The following is a 23,399-nucleotide window of genomic DNA, read 5'->3' on the forward strand; positions in this document are numbered from 1 at the left end:
CTTATCTATACCCCAATTTTCAAAATAGAAGTATTTGCCTCTTTCCCAGTTTCAAATTATATATGATAGCCCTGGTGATAATGTATATAAGATTATAAGGTGCCCCCAAATTCGAAATTGGAGCTTTGTAATCTTTGACTATGACTGGTGGAAAAAGGGCCTTTGGTCGCGGTTCGCAACTGCCATTAGTCGTGGTTGCGCAACCGCGACCAAAGTAGCGCGACTAAAGGCCCCCCCCTTTAGTCGCGGTTCCTTACGAACCGCGACTAAAGGCCCGTCCACGTGGGCCGCAGGCGAGCGCCAGGGCGGAGGACCTTTAGTCGCGGTTCTTCTGGCCAACCGCGACTAAAGGCCTCCGCAGGGTTTAGGGTTTAGCCCCCCTCCCCCTAAATCTGGTTTCTTTTTAATTTGTATTGTTTTATTTCTTTTGGGTTTTAATTTTGAAGGAGTTTCACATATTCTACGGCACTACATACATGCATATGAATGTACAATTTCAAACAAATTTGAAATTAGAACCAAAAAGAATTCAAGAGGAATATACAATATATATTCAATATCGGATGACCATATACAATTTTGAACAAGTTTCCATCCATAATTTAGTGCATATGAAGTTCTACGTCATCGTAATGGTGTTCTCCTCTAGGATCGATGACTTCCCTCGCCAACCATCCAGCTAGTTCCTCTTGAAGTGGTCGGAAGCGAGCTTCTGGACTAAGCGTCTTCCGGAGGTTATTCCTCAGGATGTTGTTCTCACACTGCTGGTCCCGCTCATTGCAGTATCTCCGGATCCTCTTACAAACATAGTATCCACATAGATTGGTCCCCGGTGGCTGAATATCCCCAGTCGTCCGCACTGCCATTTTAAAATGTAGCTCTTTTTTGAATTCACCGACCTTTTGATCTACGAACCGTCTCCAAACCCTACGAGGCAAAGAAAATTAAATGAACAAGAGAGTTATTAATTAGTTACTTGATATTAGGAAATGATGAACGAAATAGGCCGATCGATATAGAGTGCAAATGAATGAAAATAATTACTTTTGCATCATTTTTCTCATGTCGGCCCAAAGCGCCGGATCCATATTCAGAGAGTCGTGGACGAGAACTGTGGAGGTGTGAAATTGAATTACCATAAGAATCCAGTGGAACCTGCGGACACGATACATGCACAGTCATGCATAACTCATCGATTAGCCACATACCATGCATGGAGTAAATAAAAGAGAATGTGCTCAAGACAGAAACACTCACCCAAAATGGTAAGGAAATAGAATATCACTTTTGAGTTTCTGTTTTCTAAAAAACCGCCACAGGTCATCCTCCACGTCGGCGGGGTGGTGTTCTAACACATATGAATTAACGATTTGTGGGTCAATGAACCCAACATCATGGATGTTCCTTATTCGCATTTCCCGCTTCTTCATTCTGCATAATAGCGTACACAACAAGATAGTTAGGACAATATATATATATATATATAGTGCAGGCAATGAACGAGATGGGGTAGAAATTAATAAATCACTTACAGAACGTAGCAACTGATGATAGATTTGTCGAGCTCGCGCAGATTGAACAGCTGGAACAATTCACTCCGATGAATTGTTATATAGTAATGTTTGAAGTGATGCTCATATCTAACTTCCGCATAAATATAGTCTTTGGCGTTTTTAAGTTTTATGTAACCCTTGTACCAATTTAGCAGACCTTTCATTTGTCGAGGTAGATCCTCTTCCTGCGCAGGCTCGACGAGAGGGCCATTCTTCACATATGTAAATACTACGTCCTTCATTGGCGCCTCATCAAGGCCTAACAGTGCACGAAGAGTGATACCTAAGTCGGCCGCTTGTTCTCTGGCACTCGTTACAGTCAATCCATGTGTTGCCGCAGCTGCTATGATATCGGGGGCATCCGGACCGGCGGCTTGCACTATGAGCGGGGCGATCGATTGTTTACTTTGTTCCCCGAGCTGGGCAACTTCTTTCCCCCTTTCTAATTTTTTCTCGGCCTCCTCCAAGGCTTTCTTCTCCGCCAACTCTTGGTTCCTTTTGAACGCGAGTGCTTGCCTACGAAGTTCACGTAAATAGTCGTCAGGCAGATTCTTCGCGGCTTGGGACGGTGTGTTCAAAAATGACTTAGCCCAGCTCTTTTCCTTGTCAGAAAATACTTGCTTGGGCTCGGGCTCTCTTTTCTTCTTGCAGTCCGCCTTCCATTTCTCATAATCAGCAGCCGCGTGTGCGTCGACTTCCTCGGCACTACGTTCCCAAGGCCTTGTGGGGAGAGTCTTCAGTGATGGCTCTGGTATCTTTGTGGTTCTAGGTACATAAGGGTCCGGGTTAATAACCCAGGACTGCTTCTGCTTCTTCGCCGGAGGTGGATTGGGGGGCGGTGTCTGATCACCCGCCGGACGAGGACTGGGGGGCGGCGTCTGCTTACCCGCCGGAGGTGAATTGGGGGGCGGCGTCGGCTGACGTGAAGGAGGTGTAGGTGAAGCACCACCACTACCACCGCCACCGCCACCGCCACCGCCGCCACCACCACCACCGTAGGGGGGTGGACTTGTTGGCGCCTCGCCTGGAAACTTGATAAACTTCTTCTGCCATAGAATGAACTGGCGCTTGACATCTCCAAGTCTTCTCGCCCCTTCAGGTGTAGCAATGTCAATGTCCAGGTCCTCAAACCCTTGGACTATCTCCTCCACCGTGACACGAGCATAGCCATCTTGAATGGGGTTGTTGTGGTGGAGTGCTCCAGGTGGTAAAGCACTGCCGATGGCTACCTTCATGGACATGTTCCCGATAGGATAATACAGATGACATGCTTTCATCTCCTTTATATCGTCCACGGGGTAGCGAGGAGGCTCCGGTGCAGTAATTTCGACCACCAGAGGCTCCGGTGCAGTAATTTCGATCGTCGGTGCACCAGCCGGTGAGGCCTCCGTGGAAGCCACGCTGCTTCTTCTCCGCTGCTGGCTTCCGAGATCCATTGGATGATCTTCATGTGTCGCGCCCGAGCTGCATCTCTTTCGGCTACTAGTACACTCACGGTTTTCTTCATCACATCCATTTCCGTTACCAACTGCGCCACAACATCTGCATCCCGATCCATCTTTCTCTTACGGCTTCTGTAACCGTACGGGTCATCGTTCTGGGGGAACCCTACTTTCCACGGAATGGGCCCCATGCCTCGTACACGTCCTCCGTGTTCAGGATTCCCGAGGGCTTTTGTCAGGGCGTCGTTCTCTCTGTTGAACTTGATCCTCCCCTCTTGAGCATCCCTCATTGCCTCAATAAGCTTTTGGGTGGGTTTAATTATTTTGCCTTGATAAACACATTCCCCTGTCTCCGGGTTCAGCGATCCCCCATGCCCGTACCACCAGCTTTTGGCCCTTGGGTCCCATCCCTCCGTACCTGGACGGATTCCTCGCGCCCTCAGCTCGTTCTCCATCTTCTCCCACCTAGGCTGCCAAAAGCGATACCCTCCTGGCCCCATAATATGATTGTACTCCTTCTTGGCCGCATTCTCCTTATTTTTTTTCGATATTTCAAGGAACTGCTCCGATTTCTTTTGCTTCACAAATTCTGGCCAATCATGTTGCAGTTTCTCATATTGTCCTTTGAAATCCGGAGTCTTGCCCTGCTTGACAAAGTCATGGGCTAGATTTTGCTTGTATTTCCGGAATGCGTTGGACATCTTAGAAAGAGCGAACTGTTTGACTAGCTTGCACCTCTCCTTGTTTTCCTGAATCTTGTTACCCTTCTCATCGTATTTGCGGTATTCCGGAGGTAGAACGAAATGTTCCATAAGCTTGTTGAAGCAATCTTTTTTTGTTCTCTTATCGACAAAAGTGAAACCAAGACGTGCCTTCTTTGGCTCATTCCACTCCTGGACGGTGATCGAGACGTTGTCTCTAACAACGGCTCCGCATTGGCTGATAAACTTGGTGGCGTTCTTGCTGGGCTCCAGCGGCCTGCCGGTTGCTTCCTCGACAACCTCGATGGTGCATGTTTCGTTTGGTTTCATCGTCTTGGTTGCGCCACGCTTTGACGACGTACTCGATTTTTTCGACGATCCGGCCGAGGGCTAAAATAAGAAAGAGAGTTAGTTTGTTCAAATCAGTTAGTTTGTATCACCAGAGGCTCAATGTATATATATACCTCGGCGCCGGAGGTGGTTGCTACTTCCAATTGAAGATCGTCGTTTATCGACGTTTCTTCGGCATCATCTTGCTGACGGCGCCCTTCATCTTCACCCTCAAGGTTCAGATAAGAAGAGATATCATCTTCTTCTTGTCCGGTCGGCACATATAGAATATCGCCTTTTATGATGCCGAACATATGGTCTTCAAGGTCCGGATCATAGTTGTCCAGAATCGGGTCAGCTCTATCGTCCGCCATATGTCAGTCCTGAAAACATGTAGTCAAAACAAATTAATTGTGTATATGCCAGCATTATCACATCTCTTCTACATATAAAGAGAGAGGGCGATGAGGGAGGCGAGAGGGGGGACGCTGACATAGGCATCCCAAATGGGCCTGCCGAAGATGGTACCCGGGGTTTACTGGAAGCCCAATACCCGAAGAATAAGAAGATTCGGGAGCCCAAGATTTACTAAGGAAAGATAGAGTTGTAATAGGAAGTGTTGTTTGTGATCTGGCGGGATGAGTTAGAAACCGTCCCGGACTATGTAAACTTGTATAGCACGGATCCCTCGGCTCCACCTCATATATAAGGGGGAGTCGAGGGACAAAGAATCAATCGAATCATTGTCTGCAAACTCTAGTTTTCATAGTCGTCGAGTACTTTTCGGCTGAAACCTTCGAGATCTACTTGCCCTCTACTTCTAACTAAACCCTAGCCTACAATCCATAGGCATTGACAAGTTAATCCCTTGTCAATTGGCGCCGTCTGTGGGAATTAGAGGCGTAAGGAGCTGATCTCGATGGCACGCTCAAGATCTTCGACATCGTCAACCGCAAGCAACACAATGGATCGAGGTAAACAGATCGCTACTGGTCTTGTCGATTTTGTTCCTCACCCACCCTCCCGTTTGGATGCATATGCGTATCTGGCGGAGCCCATGGAGATGACGTTCGGAAGGTTCCACTTTCGCGTCGAGAAGGAAGGATCGTATCGTGTCGAAATTCCGATTTCGTCGGGATCATCAGTGGCCGATTCCGATTTTTCAAGCTATGCATCGTCAAACGAGTCAGGAGAAGAAGAAACCTCGGCGACACGCTACGTCAGTATCAGAGCAAGAGAGAAACTCGCCAAGATCTTCAACGACATATCGTTTGAGTCATCTGCGGACTCGTATATAAGCGATGGCTCAAGCGATGTCGACAGTCATGACTTCATCGACAAATCTCTCACAGTGGGCAAGGTCCTCATCAATCTCAACGATGATGTCACCAAACCCAACATAGATCTGAGTACAAGGTATCACCAGATTTACGCCATTGAAGGTCAAGAGGAGACATCTGAGGCTTTCGACAGTTTGGGAAATCCATACGTCGATCCCTCCAATCTGCGACAAGGCTTGGGCAACAAATACGTCGGGCCAGAGCCGCGAGATAGAGTTCAACTTTCACAAGCAGCGTGGGACAGAGCTGCGAGAGCTATGAACGGCACAGAACCAATGGCTACCACAGCCACACCAGAAGAATTGCAAGCATATCAATATAGGCTCGCACGAGCTGCCAGGGAATTGGAAAAACAGACAGCTGAGTTGAACAGGAGAAAGGAGGCAGCTTCTGCATCCAGCAGGAGAAGGGCAGATCTAAGTCGACAATCTAGAACTACGGGTGATAGCCATCGGGAGGCGCGGAACAGAGCAAGATCAAGGCTGCAACACATACCCGAGGCAGAAAGAGAACACTTGGTTCAAAACCTCGACATGTCCTTTATGTCGATAGATACAAGAGGAAACATCATCCCTAAGACACCAGAGGCTGGGTATATGGCGACACATGCTTTTATCCTTGCATCTAAACCACCTCCGGGTGACCCAAGGGAAACACTGTACAATATGGCGGTAGCAGGAGTTGGAGCTATGGGGACAGCGTTTATATCAACGCCTCCCGAAGGAGTGGCAAGGCAAAATAGTCCGCGACCCACAGCAGCAACAGCGGCAAGATCGAAGGGCCAAGTGGAGCAAGAGACACAGCAGCACAAGCAAGAGTCGACAGAGCGCGGCAAAACAGAAGGGATCATCGGCAATCCCCAGAACTCAACGACGAAGATATGTGCGGCTTACCATGCTTCACGAGGAGAGTCCGAAAAACGCGAGTCCCCTCAGGATTCAAGTTACCCGATAATTTCAAGAAATTCGACGGCCTTCAAGATCCAGAGGATTGGCTAGTCGACTATCTGGAGACGGTGAAGGCTGACGGGAGGAACTAGGGCAACAGCCATGCAAAGCATCCAGGTGCACCCGAGTGGTGCCGCACGATCATGGATAAAGAAACTCGCTCCAGATCCATCGACAGCTGGGAAAGTTTCGAGGACGTGTTCGTCAAGAACTTCAGATCCACGTGCAAAAAACCCGCATCGTTAGAGGAGTTGAGGAGCGTGTCGACAAAAGCCGATGAGCCAATGAGAAAGTACATCCGTAGGTGGAATATCATCAAAAACTCGGCAGAAAACATATCCGACGAGAGAGCAATAGATGCGTTTGTCGCAGAGTCGTGCGTGGAGACTTTGTCGAGGATTTGGGAAGGACCAATCCAAGGACAAAGTATCCGCGTTAATGGAGATAGCAAATAAATGGGCAGATGGAGAAGACGCTGTCCACAACAAACGACACAGTGTCGCCGAGAGGAGGACCGTGGTCGAAACTATCAACCGAGGCGAAGATGTCCTCGGACGTACCAGAACTACGACGCCCCAGGACAAATTTCGGCAGGTTTTCGGACAAATACAGGAGGCAACAGAGATGATTACCAGAGAAGCAGTGAACAGCGAGGTGATAATAGGGATGATTCACGCAACAGGCAAAATAGTGGGCCGAGGTTTCCAAGACCTTTCGTGTCCCCGAGGAAATGCTGAACGGACCGTGCCAGATGCACTTCTTCCCTCGACAGCAACGGGAAAAGACAGTCGGGGCACCTGCAGAAGACTGTCGAAATTTTCAGCAATGTTCAGATACGCAGAAAATGCTCACGCTCGAGCAGCAGAGAAACCCTCGGGAGCCTAGGAGCGAGGTTCATCTCCCGCCACCTCCCGCGATTACAGAGGACAATCGACACCAGCTAAGAATAGCGGCAGCACCTGCACCACCACCCTATGTTGATCCTAATTCCAACGGAGCAGTGTTGATGATTCAGAAGGGAAGGCCGTCCAATAGAGCTCAAAAAGTAATCTCACGACAGGTGTTTATGGCAGAGAAAATGCCTCCACCAACAGTTGAGTACCTTAATTGGTCGGGACAAGATATCGGCTTCACAATAGCGGATCATCCGCAGCAAGTTCCTCGACCAGGGCAGTCGGCACTTATTCTGCCAGCAGTTATCGCAGGATTTGATGTCTCTCGAGTGTTCATAGACGGCGGCAGCAGCTTGAACCTCATGTATGCAGATACATTGAGGAAGATGAACATATCCTTAGCAAACTTGAAACCAACAGACACAAGGTTCCACGGCATTACACCAGAGAAACCAAGTTATCCATTGGGAAAAATCAATCTCGATGTTCAATTTGGGACCCGAGAAAATTATAGAATCGAGAAGCTCGAATTTGAAGTCGTGGATTTTCCATCACAATACCACGCTCTGTTGGGACGACCAGCATATGCTAGATTTATGGCAGTACCACACTATACATACCTGTTGTGGAGGTTGCCCGGACCAAGAGGACCAATCACGAGTCAAGGGAAGCTTTGCCTTAGCCGATAAGTGCGACAAGGATTTTCACAAGTTGGCAGAAACTTTCGGGATGCAAGCCGAGTACTTGGCGTCAAAAAGCATGACTGATTACGACGCATCTTGCGTACGCTGGAAGGCCAAATAAAGAATCAACTTTCAACACAGAGAAAAATTCTAAGGAGGTGCAGATTCACCCGACAGATCCAAAAAAGACGACATCTATCGCAAACGATATGGATATCGCATAGGAAAGCGCGCTCGTCAAGTTCCTCCGTGAGAACTGGAAAATCTTTGCATGGTGTCCAGCTGACATGCCAGGAGTACCTGTGGAACTTGCCGAGCACCACCTAAATTTGTATCCAAACAGTAAACCAATCAGACAACCTTTGCGGCGTTTTTCGGAACCAAACCGCAAAGCCATGCTTTCAGAAATAAATCGACTCGAAGAAGCTGGTTTTATCAGAGAAATATCTACAGAAGCCACATGGGTAGCTAACCCAGTGATGGTGCCGAAGAAAAACACGACAGTCCTTCGCATGTGCGTCGACTTTACGTGTCTCAATAAACATTGTCCTAAGGATCACTTTCCCCTCCCAAGGATCGATCAAATTATCGACTCCACGGCAGGTTGCGAACGTCTTTCCTTCTTGGATGCATACTCTGGTTATAACCAGATCAGATTAAAAGAAGATGATGAAGCCAAGACAGCGTTTATTACACCTTACGGCGTGTTTTGCTACAAAACAATGCCCTTTGGTCTAAAAAATGCGGGAGCAACATATCGTAGGATGATGCGAAGTGTTTAGCAACACAGATCGGGAAAACGTGCAAGTATACATCGATGATGTCGTCATAACATCAAAAAAGGGGACAACATTGATCGAGGATCTCAAAGAAACTTTTGACAACCTCGACAAATTCTGCCTCAAACTGACCCCGACGAAGTGTTCGTTTGGCGTCCCAGCGGGAGAACTTCGGGGTTTCTAGTTTCGGCAAGAGGGATTGAAGCAAATCCCGACAAAATACAAGCCATAGTAACAATGAGAAACCCAACAAAGATTAAAGAAATTCACCAGCTAAGTCCGCGAGTCGCAGCTTTGAGCAGGTTCGTCGCCAGGTTAGGAGAAAAAGCGTTACCATTTTATGCGCTGATAAAACAAGGAGATAAATTCCAGTGGAACGAAGAGGCCGACAGAGCTTTCGAGGATCTGAAGCGAAAAATCTCGACACCACCAATCCTGGTGGCTCCAAAGGAAAAGGAACCTCTCCTGCTGTATATTGCAGCCACGCCCCAAGTGGTTAGCACAGTATTAGTTGTCGAAAGAGAGGAAGAAGGGAAAATCCATGGAGTGCAGCGGCCAGTATACTTCGTGAGCGAAGTCTTGTCACCTTCAAAACAAAGGTACCCTCAGTACCAAAAACTAGCATATGGAGTGTTCACGACAGCACGAAAATTGCGCCACTATTTTTCGGCACACCCGATCATAGTGGTCAATGAAGCTCCCTTATCAAATATACTGAATAACCCAGAAGCTACGGGTCGTGTTTCCCTTTGGGGAATAGAACTTTCCCCTCGAGACATCACGTATGAAAAAAGAAAAGCAATAAAGTCGCAAATACTGCCAGACTTCATCGCAGAATGGATGGAGTTGCAAAATACAGGACCTCCAGATTTATCGAGAACTTGGACCATGAACTTTGATGGGTCCAAGAGACTAGAAGGAGCTGGCGCAGGAGTAGTACTCATATCACCTGAAGGCGACAAATTAAAGTACATCCTCCGGATGACGTTCCTTAACGCATCTAACAATGAAGCAGAATATGAGGCTCTCATACACGGGATGAAGATGGCAAAAGCCTGCGGAGCAACTCGATTAAAAATCTTTGGCGACTCACAGTTGGTGGCTCAGCAAGTTATGAACCAATGTGATGCAATCAATGATAGCATGATGGCATACAAGGAGGTGTACAACGAGCTTGAGAAGTTATTCGATGGATGCGAAGTAAATCATATTAGCAGGTTGAGCAATGACGAAGCCGACGTTCTTGCAAACATCGGGTCACAGTGCCTTCCAATCCCGCCAGGTGTATTCTGGGAAGAGATAACAGAGAGATCCACTAAGCCAACAAAGTCAAAAAAGAAGGAGAAGAAACCCTCGGGGGCTGCCAAGGAAAAGCAAGAGGACGAAGAAGAAGATCAGGACTTGGTCATGGTGATACAGATACCGTGGATGCAGCCGTACATATCATACATCATGAGGAAAGAAATACCCGATGATCCAGTTGAAGCAAGGCGAGTAATTCGACGCTCCAAAGCTTTTACGGTGGTCAAGGGAGAATTGTATAAGCGAAGTATTTCAGGCGTTTTGCAAAGGTGCGTTACACCCGAAGAAGGAAGAATAATCCTGAAGGATGTACACGAAGGAATATGTGGCCACCACGCAAGTAGTCGAGCTATCGCAGCCAAGGTTTTTCGGGCAGGATTCTACTGGTTGACAGCAATCGAGGACGCCAAGGACATAGTAAGAACTTGCGACGCATGTCAAAGGTTCGCCGCAAAACCTCACTCTCCAGCAGCAGAGCTAGCACCAATACCATTGTCTTGGCCCTTTGCTCAATGGGGACTTGATATGGTGGGTAAGTTACACAAATCCTGGCCAGGAGGAAAGGAGTACATGCTAGTAGCTGTCGATAAGTTTGCAAAGTGGATAGAAGCGAAGCCGATAAATTCACCAGATGGAGCATCCGCAGTAAAATTCGTAAAAGGCCTCGTCTTCAGATTTGGAGTGCCCCACAAAGATCGTCACGGACAACGGCAGCAACTTCACATCCCATGAATTCAAAGATTATTGCGAAGAGGTGGGTATTAAGCTGAACTTTGCGTCAGTCGCACATCCTCAAACCAATGGGCAAGTCGAGAAAGCCAATGGCATCATCTGCAATGGTATTAAGAAACGCTTGTTAGGACCACTGGAAAAAGCTCGACATACCTGGCCAGAAGAACTACCAAGCGTGTTGTGGAGCATCCGAACAACACCAAACACAGCAACGCAGGAAACTCCGTTTTTCCTGGTTCATGGAGCAGAGGCAGTACTACCAATTGAGATAGAGCACAACTCTCCACGTGTCGCTGAATATGATGAAGAAACGTCGAGAAGAGTGCTAGAAGACGACGTCGACGCACTTGATGAAGCTCGAGATGAAGTATTATCTCGGGTAACCAAATATCAACATGACTTGAAGAATTACCACAGTCGACGTTTGCGGCCAAGATCTTTTCAGGTGGGAGACCTAGTTCTTCGGCTCACGCAAAAAAGTCATGAAAAACTCGAGTCACCATGGCTTGGCCCTTACATTGTCACGGAAGTAATTGGAGGAGGAGCATACAGAATAAAGGACAAGAAGACAGGGGTGGAGGAGCCAAACCCCTGGAACGTGGCGCAACTTAGGCGTTTTTACGCCTAGAGTCAAAATATAGTCTTTGTAAAGCTTCAATGTACTGAAACGCCCGCGAGTTTTCAGACGCACTCTTTTCCTTTTTCGGGGCACCGAGTGGGGCCGGAGAAGGTTTTTAATGAGGCGGGCTCGCGGTGCTGCAATATAATAAAGATAGTGACAATATAACTTTTCTTCCTTATCGACATGACCAAAGTCTTCGCTCCGACGAATTTCAATATAGTTCATCGACAAAAGGAAAAACTTGCCTTGGTATTCAAATACCTCGTGAGTCAACAAAAATACAAAATAGTGCTCAATAAAAAGCTTGGGGGCTCATATTCGCCTTAAATATATAAATGCCTTGGTTCAAAACCTCGCAAATATACAAATATAGTAAAGAGTCACCGAAACACTCGGGGGCTAAACAAACAGAGAAATATAATGATTGCTTTACAATATAGTCATGGATTACAAAGAAAAAATATCTACAAGAAGAAACTAACTAGTCTTGATTCAATATGTCATCAAGAGTAACCCTGTTTTCCTCAGGAGCAGCACCAAGAAAATCGGCATAATGGCCATCGGCAAAAAAGTCGGCATCCATCCGAAGTAGGTCCTCAATCATTTCTTCGGCTATAGGCGTAACCTTCGTGTTAATCCTGTCAACACCAACTCTCCGCCGTTTTACTTTTTGGTGAACCTTCTCGACAACCTGGGTAAGGTCAAGCTTCGAGTGGCAGATTTGGAGCATGATAAGAGCAAATCTGGCACCAGCTACTAGTTGAGCTTTGACAAAATCATGGATACTGCGAGCATCCTTGAACCTTTCCATCAATTCAGGAAGAGTTTTTGGTTGGACGTTGCGAGGAAACATGGAGTTGTAAACCATGGACAAGGTCTTGGTACAGAAGTCGAGGAAATCGCGAGTTTGAGAGGCGCGATCTTGAAATCTGACAATTTGGCGGGTCCTTTCCGGGGTAGCCCAAAACAAAGAACCATGGTCCAAGGAGAGATTAACAAGGAGGGTTGTCCTAGCATTCACCCTCTCTTCCTCGGCAGCAGCATCAGTAAAGGCACCTATCAAAACAAAGAAGTGGAAACCTTTAAAAGACAGTAGCATGAAGATGGAAGATATCAGAGGATGAAATAGACATACCCGACATATCTGCACTGGCTTCATTCATTAATTCGAGCATGAAATTTTCTCGAATAGTCGCCTTTTCAGCATCGGAAGCAGCAATTTCCTTAGCAGCTACGGCCTCGCGAGCTTGTTGAAGAGCAATTTTTTCGGCTTCAGATGACTTACGAGATTGCTCCATCATCACAAGTGTTTGCTTCTTCGCATACTGAAGTTGTTGCCGAAGTTCATCCAGTTCTTGCGACAAGGTATCGTCGACAGGAGCGGTATCACCAAAAGCTTTCCTCGCGCGGGAAGAAGAAGGCGAAACATTGGAAGGAGCAGAAGATGGAGTATAGTTATCAAATATCAACTGAAAAATAAACAAGACAACATCAAATAACAAGCAAAGATAGAAGTCTTCATTAATCTCTTGGAATAATTACAAGGGCATTACAGTGGAGTTAAGAAAGTACGTGTCGCCAAATGACTACTTTGGCGACAGAAGCAAAAGAAACAGAAAGAAAAACAGAGGCATGCAACTAGACCTCCGGCCTCGAGGAGCTAGGAGTTGAAGCTGGCTTGATCCCCGCATACGCCAAGATCTTCTTCGTGTTGGGCTTGGCCGCCTTGATCAGCGACCTCCATCTTGATCGCTCTATCTGACTGGTGTCGCCAACCTTCATCCAATCAAGCGTCTGTTGGCTGTCAGCAACCAGGGCAACAGTACTCTCGACAGCAACCTTCATATTCTCCTGACGCATCTTCAATCCCAGGTCTTCCGAAGCATGAAACATCTTGGCGAGGTTAAGGAAAGTTGCGGGTTCTTCTTTCTTCGGGAAGAAATAAGGGAACAACGCTGACAATCCTGCATTAGCATTTGCCACGCCTTCACGAATTTCGCGCCCGTGAAACTCCAGAAGAGAAAGTGCGTCAAGGAGAGGATCGTTGACAGGATTATCCAGATCAAAATCCTGGTTTGTTTGGGCTGCCACACGAGACAAGACATCAGTCAACAACCAAGAAACAGGAAGTGCAGTAAAATAAAAGGGATTGATAATATTACTCAGAGTACGTCGACTTTGCGACTTCAAACGCTTGAGGATTCCTTCGTCACGAGAAGCTTGTGCAGCTTTGTGCTCATCCAAGGCAGCTGTCGCATCCTCAAGTTTCTTCTGCAGTTCCTCGACACCAGCAGCTTTCGCCTTAGCTTCATCAGCTTCGACCTTGGCTTTGCTAGCAGCGAGTTCAGCTTTCTTGCGAGCCGCCTCACTTTGCTCAAGTTTTTGAGCCAGTGCGTCGGCGCGTTCGTTAGCCTCTGCAAGTTTCTCTGTCGAGATATGGAAAAAAGAGAGAAGAAAGATCAAAAAATCGCGGCAAGTAACAGGAGTGACAAATTAAGGAAAAACGACAAGTATGAAAGTCGTTACCTTCGGCTCTATTAGCATATTCACGGTACCCAATAAATTGGGAACCGATGCGGAGAAGATCCTTGATCATAGGCTGTTCAACGTGAACACAGTAAGAGAAACATCGGCATAAAAAAAAAAAAAAAAAATAATAAAAAAAAAAGATGTGAAGAAACAAAATAAAGAAAATATAGATGTCGACAAACTTACATCATCTAGGAGAGGGGGCGACGAACTGCCCAACTGAGGGGCAGGATCAACAATATTTTCAATCCGTGCCCTTTTTGGTGAAGGGGCACGGGGGCTCGAAGGAGTAGATGTATCAACATTTTGCTGAGGAGGCGACGATTCCTCCCCTTCAACTGGTTTTTCTGAAATAACTAAAGTATGTGACGTGCTCGTTCGAGCAGCCACATCTAAAGTTGGTGTTTCTTCATCATCACTGTGACAAAATAGTGGCAGCATAAAAGCAAGGCAAAATAAAATTCTTCAAATAAAAAAGGAAAAGAGCAAGGAACCTACGAGCTGATGATACTCTCGATGTATGGATCATAAGCTGCTTTTCGAGGTGCAGGAGCAGTTTCTTCGGGTTTCGAGGTCCCGGAATCTTCGGCATTGCTCCTTTTCCTTTTGCTCTTCGGAGAAACAGCAGGAGGAGGAGATTGTGCTGATGTTGTATCTTCGCAGGCAGCATCCTTCTCGGTAGATCCCGCAGATTTTCGAGAATCTGCGGGTTCATTCACAAAAGAGGGGTCTCCTGGTTGACATCATCGACAACGGCTCTTTCTTCGACCTCTCCATCCTCAGGAAGAGGAGGAAGGGAAGCCATAGTAGGATGATTCTACAAAGAAATAGTGACAAAAGAGAATAAGTGAGATACCACTGCAAAAAAGATACGAGGAACAGTTCAAAACAAGATAAAACTTCGAGAAGAGAAAATACCTCGGGAAGAGGATTGGAAGCACCGTATGGTTCCACTCGACGGGAGGAGGGAATAGGATCCTTCTTGCCTAATCGAGAAATTCTTCGAACCAATTTTTCCAAGTCCTTTACGTAAAGATCACTGGAGATTCTGTTGGCGTCATTTTCACCGTAATACGTCCAAAGGGGATTTTTGCGAGCCTGAAGAGGCTGCACTCTAATCCTAAGGAAGTAGGCAGTAATTTGAACACCAGATAGCTCTTTGCCTCGAGTGTTTTGAAGATGACGGATACGAGCCATGAGTGCCTCTCGTCGCTTTTTCTCTTCTTCAGAAGCTTCGGCATCCCAGGAACGGCGACGCTGAATCCTGGCACTTCCGTCGAAAGGAACTATGTTGTGCTCCACAGAATTGGCGCTTTCTTCGTGGATGTAGAGCCACTTTTTGCGCCATCCTTGGACAGAATCAGGAAACTTGACGTCGAAATAATCGACATCAGTCCGAACACAGATAACAACGCCACCTATGTTATAAGTGACGTTGTGGGAGCCATTACGGCGGAGGCAGAAAATGCGCTTCCACAGAGCCCAATTGGGAGTGATTCCGAGGAAGCATTCGCAAAGTGTGATAAAAATAGAAATGTGAAGGATGGAATTGGGAGTCAACTGGTGCAGTTGAATCCCGTAAACAAAAAGAAGGCCGCGGAGGAAATCGTGGATTGGGGTTGAAAGGCCGCGGATCAGGTGATCAACAAAACTAACCCGATACTCCATTGGAGGCTTGGGGTAGCTTTCTTCGCTAGGAAAGCGGATGGCGTCCTCCTTCGTCATGAGGCCGAGCCTCTTCAGCGTGTTGATGTCTTGATTGGAGATTTTGGATCTCTCCCACTCAAGATCCTCGGCGGCCATCTTGGATTCCGGCGTGCTGTGGCGAGTCAGACGCGTGCGCGGTGGCATCAACGGCAGTGGGCAGAGCAATGTATGTACGTACGGAAGATTGGAGAGAGTTGGGCGCAGGGGAAGTTTTGCGAAGAGGAACAGGTGAGCGGCGCAAGCGAGGGGATGAACGAAGGTTGAAGAAGGGTTTATATAAGATTCGGGTGAAGCAGTCTGCCGTTGGATGAAGAAATCGTGTGGTGAGGATGGATCTTCTAGACACAAGGGCAAAAGAGTATTTTTACTGAAATAGGCGTTACCGTACGTGCGCCAGGAAAAGCGGAGGACGTGTGTCCACTACTTGCACGACGTGTCAACGTAGTCGAAGCAATGGACCCACAGGGCAGAAAAATCACGACTATTCGAGGAGGATGAAGTAAATTTGATTAAGGGAAGTATGTCGACAAGAAAAACGGCGACGTAAAGAATTATTCAATACCTCGGGAACCTTTGGTCAAATACAAGTTTTTGCCCAAATGCTCGGGGGCTACTTGAGAAAAAGTAAATTTTCGAGTATGATAAATATAGAAATTGCGGGAGCCTACAACCAAGCACAAGTCCTTGGCTGTAGCCTCGGGGGCTACTCCCATCGAGAACGCTGTTCGCGCACCCGAGAGATAAAAAAAAAAGAAGAGAGAGAAGAAGAAAGAGATCATATTGGGAAGTAATGAAAATATAGCGACAAGGTGGACTAAAATGTTGAGCCTACAACCAAGCACAAGTTCTTGGTTGTAGCCTCGGGGGCTACTCCCATCGGGAACGCTGTTCGCGTGCCCGATGAAATTAACAAAAATAGAAAAACAAGAGAGTATATTTCGAGTTATAATTAACTCTACATATACTCCCATCGGGAGAACAATATAAGTCATATATGACTCGATAAAATGTGCCATTCCAACAGCCGGAAAAGCACTCGACAATATATTCTCAGAACGCCGAAGTTGCGATCAATTTCTGAATGCCGCAAAATTTGCGAAGGTAAGACCCCAGATCCGTTCTGCTGGGCGTGGCATCGCCAAAGACTGCGCTCTGCTACTTTTATCCGTATCAACAGATACGAAGAAAAATCCTAACGGACGCGTTAGGTACCCGATAAATTTGACTGGGACTCGACAGAATGGTAAGACCTTAAGCGGCACCTGTCGACGTTTACACCAGTATCCCGAGATCATGTCCGGGGACGTGATTTTGAAGTAGGTTTTTGCGGATTGCCACTAGAGCAGTTAACTAGTACCTGATCCGTCAGATGAACTAGCCCCAATTACCAGTATCCCTGTACAATATAGAATTTTATGTGAAGAAATATAAAAGGTTAAAGCTTTCGAGTAAAAATAAACAATGGAGATTTTCCCTGACTCTACGATTCAAGCAAAATCTCGGGGGCTACTGACATAGGCATCCCAAATGGGCCTGCCGAAGATGGTACCCGGGGTTTACTGGAAGCCCAATACCCGAAGAATAAGAAGATTCGGGAGCCCAAGATTTACTAAGGAAAGATAGAGTTGTAATAGGAAGTGTTGTTTGTGATCTGGCGGGATGAGTTAGAAACCGTCCCGGACTATGTAAACTTGTATAGCACGGATCCCTCGGCTCCACCTCATATATAAGGGGGAGTCGAGGGACAAAGAATCAATCGAATCATTGTCTGCAAACTCTAGTTTTCATAGTCGTCGAGTACTTTTCGGCTGAAACCTTCGAGATCTACTTGCCCTCTACTTCTAACTAAACCCTAGCCTACAATCCATAGGCATTGACAAGTTAATCCCTTGTCAGACGCAGTGACCGCGTGACCGAGAGACCGGTGGCGGTGGCGAAAGGGGGGACGCAGTGACCGCGTGACCGAGAGACCGGTGGCGGTGGCGAAAGGGGGGACGCAGTGACCGCGTGACCGAGAGTCCGGTGTGGCGGTGACCGAGAGGGCGGTGGCGGTGCCGAGGACACATAACCCTCGCCGCCCCCTCTCGATCCCAAAATAAAATAATTCTTGTTAATTAAGTTAAAAAATTTGTTAAGTTAAAATTTTGATCATTAAGTCTAAATTTTGTTAAGTAAAATTTTGATCATTAAGTCTAAATTTTGTTAAGTAAATTTTAGTTACATTATACTATTACATGTGTAAATTTTTGTTAACCTAACACATTTTTGTTAAGTAAATTTTTGTTATGTCAAAATTTCGAGGGAGTACAAAATTATATACATTATACTATATATTACATATTTGTTAAATTTTGTTAAGTCAAAATTTTAGTTTACAATTTTAATTAACAACAAGATATTTCGTTTAAGTCAAATTTTAATTTTTTTTACATAATCTTTTTTAAGTCAAATTTTAGTTTACAATTTTAATTAACAAAAACAAAAAAAAACAAAAAAAAAATGAGAGAGAGATCGAGGCAGGGGCGCCATGTGTACTTGCGCGCCCCGCCCTCTCTCTCCCGCGGCGGTGGGCGGCGTCGGTTCGAGCCGGCCGGCGCGCGCGTGGTGTGCGGCGGCGTGTGCGCGGCGGCGCGGAGATTGAGGCGACGACCGGAGAGGCGCGCGTTCGCGGCGCGCGGAGAGATCGTCGACGTACGGGCGGGCGCCGGCGCGTGGGGGCAGCGAGGTCGCTTCGAGGGCGGCGGCGGCGGCGGCGGCGGTGGTCGCCGAGGGCGGCGGCGGCGGCGGTCGGCGACGTGCAGAGGCAGCGGGGGCAGCTCGACGGCGTCGGCGAGCAGCGAGCAGGGGCGCGAGACTCCACGTATCGACGGAGAAGACGAGTACCGAACAGCCGTCTGCGGCACGCGGTATTTATACCGTCGGGGCTTTAGTCGCGGTTGGGGTCACCAACCGCGACTAAAGGCTACCCTTTAGTCGCGGTTGGTGACCCCAACCGCGACTAAAGCATTTTTCGCCCCATTTTCGGTTTCCCGCGGAAAACGACCTTTAGTCGGCCTTTTTCGAAATTATTTCGTTTTCTAAATGTGAAAAATAAAACTAATTCATGTCTAAATGTGAAAAATACAAATAATATATCAAAAAATTCAGAAAAATAAAACTAATTCATTTCAAAATATTAAAAATACAAATAATATATCAAAAAATTCAGAAAAAAAACTAATTCAATTCAAAATCTTAAAAATACAAATAATATATCAAAAAATTCAGAAAAATAAAACTAATTCAATTCAAAATCTTAAAAATAGAAATAATATATCAAAAAATTCAGAAAAATAAAACTAATTCAATTCAAAATATTAAAAATACAAATTATATATCAAAAAAATCAGAAAAATAAAACTAATTCATTTCAATATGTTAAAAATACAAATAATATATCAAAAAATTCAGAAAAATAAAACTAATTCAATTCAAAATGTTTAAAATACATATAATATATCAAAAAATTCATAAAAATAAAACTAATTCAATTCAAAATCTTAAAAATACAAATAATATATCAAAAAATTCAGAAAAATAAAACTAATTCAATTCAAAATTTTAAAAATACAAATTATCAAAAATTCATAAAAATAAAACTAATTCAATTCAAAAGTTCGTTGGCCCCCTCTTCCCGCCTCTTTCCGCCGACCCCCTCTTCCCTCCTCGTCTTCCCGCCATTTCTTCCCTGTCTTCCCGCCTCTTTCTTCCCGCCAATTGTTTCCCGCCAATTTCTTCCGGCCTCTTTCTTCCCGCCAATTTTTTCCGCCAATTTCTTCCCGCCACTTTCTCCCGCCTCTTTCTTCCCGCCTCTGTCTTCCCGCTCCCATTTTTCCCGCCATTTGTCACTACATATAGGTAGCCCGGCTTGGCCAGCATTATCACATCTCTACAATCTCTCATCACTCTCTCATGGCTTCCACCGCACCCACTCTAACCTACCGGCGGGTGGAGGAGCTTTGCGCCTCGAACTACCCTTGCCCTCCGGCTACCGCGTCTCGCCGGCCGGAGCCTAAGCGCCGGCGGCGTGCCGGTCCCTCCCGTCCCTCGAGTACCGCGCGCCGGGCGGCCATCACGAACCACTACTACCTCGACCTCACGCCGGAGCAGCGGATGAATCCCCGCCGGCATCCCGATAACCAGCATACTTGGGACGCCTTCTTCATCAATCGGCGTGAGAGGGCGCTCGCCGTGTATGAGGAGGACGGTCCGCCTCCCGGAAACTTCCACGAGGCCGGCCGTCGGCTATGGTGGTACGGCCGAACTCTGCAGAGCGTCATGGACTACATCACGGCCGGCGATATCCCCGCCTGCGCTACCCTCGATTCGAGCCACGAGCGCCGCCCGACGACGGCGACGACAGCGACGACGACGCCGGCAACTTAGAAGGCGACGACTACCAGTACAACGGTGGCGGCTATGAAGACTACGAGTATGCATATTATACGCCTAGGCAGGAGTATGACTAAATCACTCCAAATTTCATGTATGCAGGAGTATGACTTAGTCACTCCAAATTTCCTGTATGCAGGAGTATGACTTAGTCACTCCAAATTTCATGTATGCAGGAGTATGACTTAGTCACTCCAAATTTCATGTATCATCAGTGCTATCTCGAGTCAATTGAATCATTCGAAAATGGACACCAAACACATCACGGGTAATATAATTCACATGATTCAGTCAACAAAGTTTGGTACAATAAATTATTACACATCATTTCTTCCCTTGTGTCCCTGCTTGCTTACGATTGTGCCGTATCCATGGAGCATCCTCATCATTTAACTTAATGCTTGGGTCGGTGTTCACTTTGAAGGGCGGAATTTCAGCAAACATATTATAATCTTCGACATGTCTGTCTTGTCCTCCACTCCCACGATGTTTCTTTTCCACCGAAAGAACAATGTGGCGCTTTGGATCATCGCATGATGTACTGATCGTTTTCTTATCTTTCCGTTTCCTCGGTTTGCTACTCATGTCCTTCACATAGAAAACCTGAGCGACATCTTTCGCTAGGACGAATGGTTCGTCAAGGTAACCAAGATTGTTGAAATCCACCATTGTTATTCCGTATTGCTGGTCCACCTTTACCCCACCTCCTGTTAGCTTGAACCATTTGCACCGGAACAAAGGGACCCTAAAGGAGGGTCCATAGTCAAGTTCCCATATCTCCTCTATGTAACCATAATATGTGACCTTTTGCCCATTCTCGGTTGCTGCATCAAAGCGGACACCACTGTTTTGGTTGGTGCTCTTTTTATCTTGGGCGATCGTGTAAAATGTATTCCCATTTATCTCGTACCCTTGGAAAGTCGTTATAGTCGAAGATGGTGTCTTGGCCAACATGTACAGCTGATCTACAACATGATCGTCACTCATTAAATGTTTTCTCAACCAACTTCCGAAAGTCTCCATGTGGGCCTTCCTAATCCAGGATTCAGGCTTCTCAGGGTTGTCCGAGCGTAAAATATTCTTGTGTTTCTCAAAGTACGGAGCCACCAAGCTGGAATTGGTCGAACTGTGTGGTGTGCTTCGATCGGAGAATGGCCATCCATACATATCGTTGATTTCCTTCCGATCGTGCCTTTTCCACTTAGTCTCCCCTCGTGCCGCGATTGAGGAAGACCAATCGGCTTAAGGTCAGGAACAAAGTCAACACAAAACTCAATTACCTCCTCATTTCCATAGCCCTTGGCGATGCTTCCTTCTGGCCTAGCACGGTTACGAACATATTTCTTTAATATTCCCATGAACCTCTCGAAGGGGAACATATTGTGTAGAAATACAGGACCGAGAATGGAAATCTCATCGACTAGGTGAACCAGGAGGTGCGTCATAATATTGAAGAAGGATGGCGGGAACACCAACTCGAAACTGACAAGACATTGGATCACATCGTTCAGAACCGTGGTAGAACTTCTAGATTGATTACCTTCTGAGAGATTGCATTGAGGAATGCACATAGCTTCACAATGGCTACTCGAACATTTTCCGGTAGGAGCCCCCTCAAAGCAATCGGAAGCAATTGCGTCATAATCACGTGGCAGTCGTGAGACTTCAGGTTTTGGAACTTTTTCTCCGCCATGTTTATTATTCCCTTTATATTGGACGAGAATCCTGACGGGACCTTCATACTACTCAGGCATTCAAAAAAGATGACCTTCTCTTCTTTGGTCAGAGCGTAGCTGGCATGACCTTGAAACCGTTCCGGATGCCGATCATCAGGGTCTTTCAAACTTTGCTGGTCCTGCCGTGCTTCCTTTGTATCATTTGACTTCCCATACACGCCCAAGAAGCTTAGGATGTTCACGCAAATATTCTTCGTAACGTGCATCACGTCGATTGCAGAGCGGACTTCTAGGACTTTCCAATATTCTAGCTCCCAGAATATAGATTTCTTCTTCCACATGGCTACGTGCCCGTCAGCTCCCTTCGGAACTGATTGTCCGCCAGGACCCTTTCCAAAGATGACTTTCAAATCCTTGACCATATCAAATACCTCAGCACCAGTGTGTTCCGCAGGCTTCGGCCGGTGATCTGCCTTGCCGTTGTAATGCTTGCCTTTCTTTCTTACTGGATGACCTTTCGGAAGAAATCGACGATGCCCAAGGTACACGTTCTTCTTACAATTTGGCAAATGTACACTTTCAGTCTCATGTAAGCAGTGCGTGCATGCATTGTATCCTTTATTTGACAGTCCCGAAAGGTTACTAAGAGCAGGCCAATCGTTGATGGTTACGAAAAGCAACGCTCGTAGGTCAAATTCCTCTTCTTTGTGCTCATCCCACACACGGACACCAGGTCTGCCCCACAGCTGTAAAAGTTCATCAACTAATGGCCTTAGGTACACATCGATGTCGTTGCCGGGTTGCTTCGGACCTTGGATGAGCACTGGCATCATAATGAACTTCCGCTTCATGCACAACCAAGGAGGAAGGTTGTAGATGCATAGAGTCACGGGCCAGGTACTATGGCTGGAGCTCTGCTCGCCAAAAGGATTCATGCCATCCGTACTTAGACCAAATCTTATGTTCCTTGCGTCAGCTGCAAAATCTTTGAACTCTCTGTCGATCTTTCTCCATTGCGTTCCATCTGCGGGGTGTCTCAACTCCCCGTCCGACTTACGGTCCTCTTTGTGCCATCGCAACAACTTGGCATGCTCTTTGTTCCTGAACAGACGTTTCAACCGTGGTATTATAGGAGCATACCACATCACCTTGGCGGGAACCCTCTTCCCCGGGTTTCGGCCCTCAACATCGTCACCAGGGTCATCGCCTCGATCTTATAACGCAATGCGGTGCATACCGGGCATTCATTCAAATTCTCGTATTCACCGCGGTAGAGGATGCGATCGTTGATGCATGCATGTGTCTTCGTAACCTCTAAACCTAGAGGGCAGACAACCTTCTTTGCTTCGTACGCATCGGCGGGTAACTCGTTATTCTTTGGAAACATATTCTTCAACATTTTCAGCAAGTTTTCAAATGCCGAGTCAGCTACACCTGCCTGTGCCTTCCATTTCAGCAAATCCAGTGTGCAGCCCAGCTTTTTCAGACCATCATCGCATCCGGGTACAGCGCCTTCCTGTGATCCTCTAACATGCGATCCAAATTCTCCCTCTCTTTTTCAGTTTCGCAGCGTCTCCGTGCATCAGCAATGGTCCGACCAAGATCATCAACGGGATCATCACGTGCCTCTTCTTCACCTTCCCCTTCACCTTCCCCTTCACCTTCAGCATCCTCCATGAAAGTATCACCGAAATGAGCAAGATAGCTTTCATCGATGAAATCATCCCCTTCT

This window comes from Lolium perenne, chromosome 7, assembly GCF_019359855.2.
Source record: "Lolium perenne isolate Kyuss_39 chromosome 7, Kyuss_2.0, whole genome shotgun sequence".
NCBI lineage: Eukaryota > Viridiplantae > Streptophyta > Magnoliopsida > Poales > Poaceae > Lolium > Lolium perenne.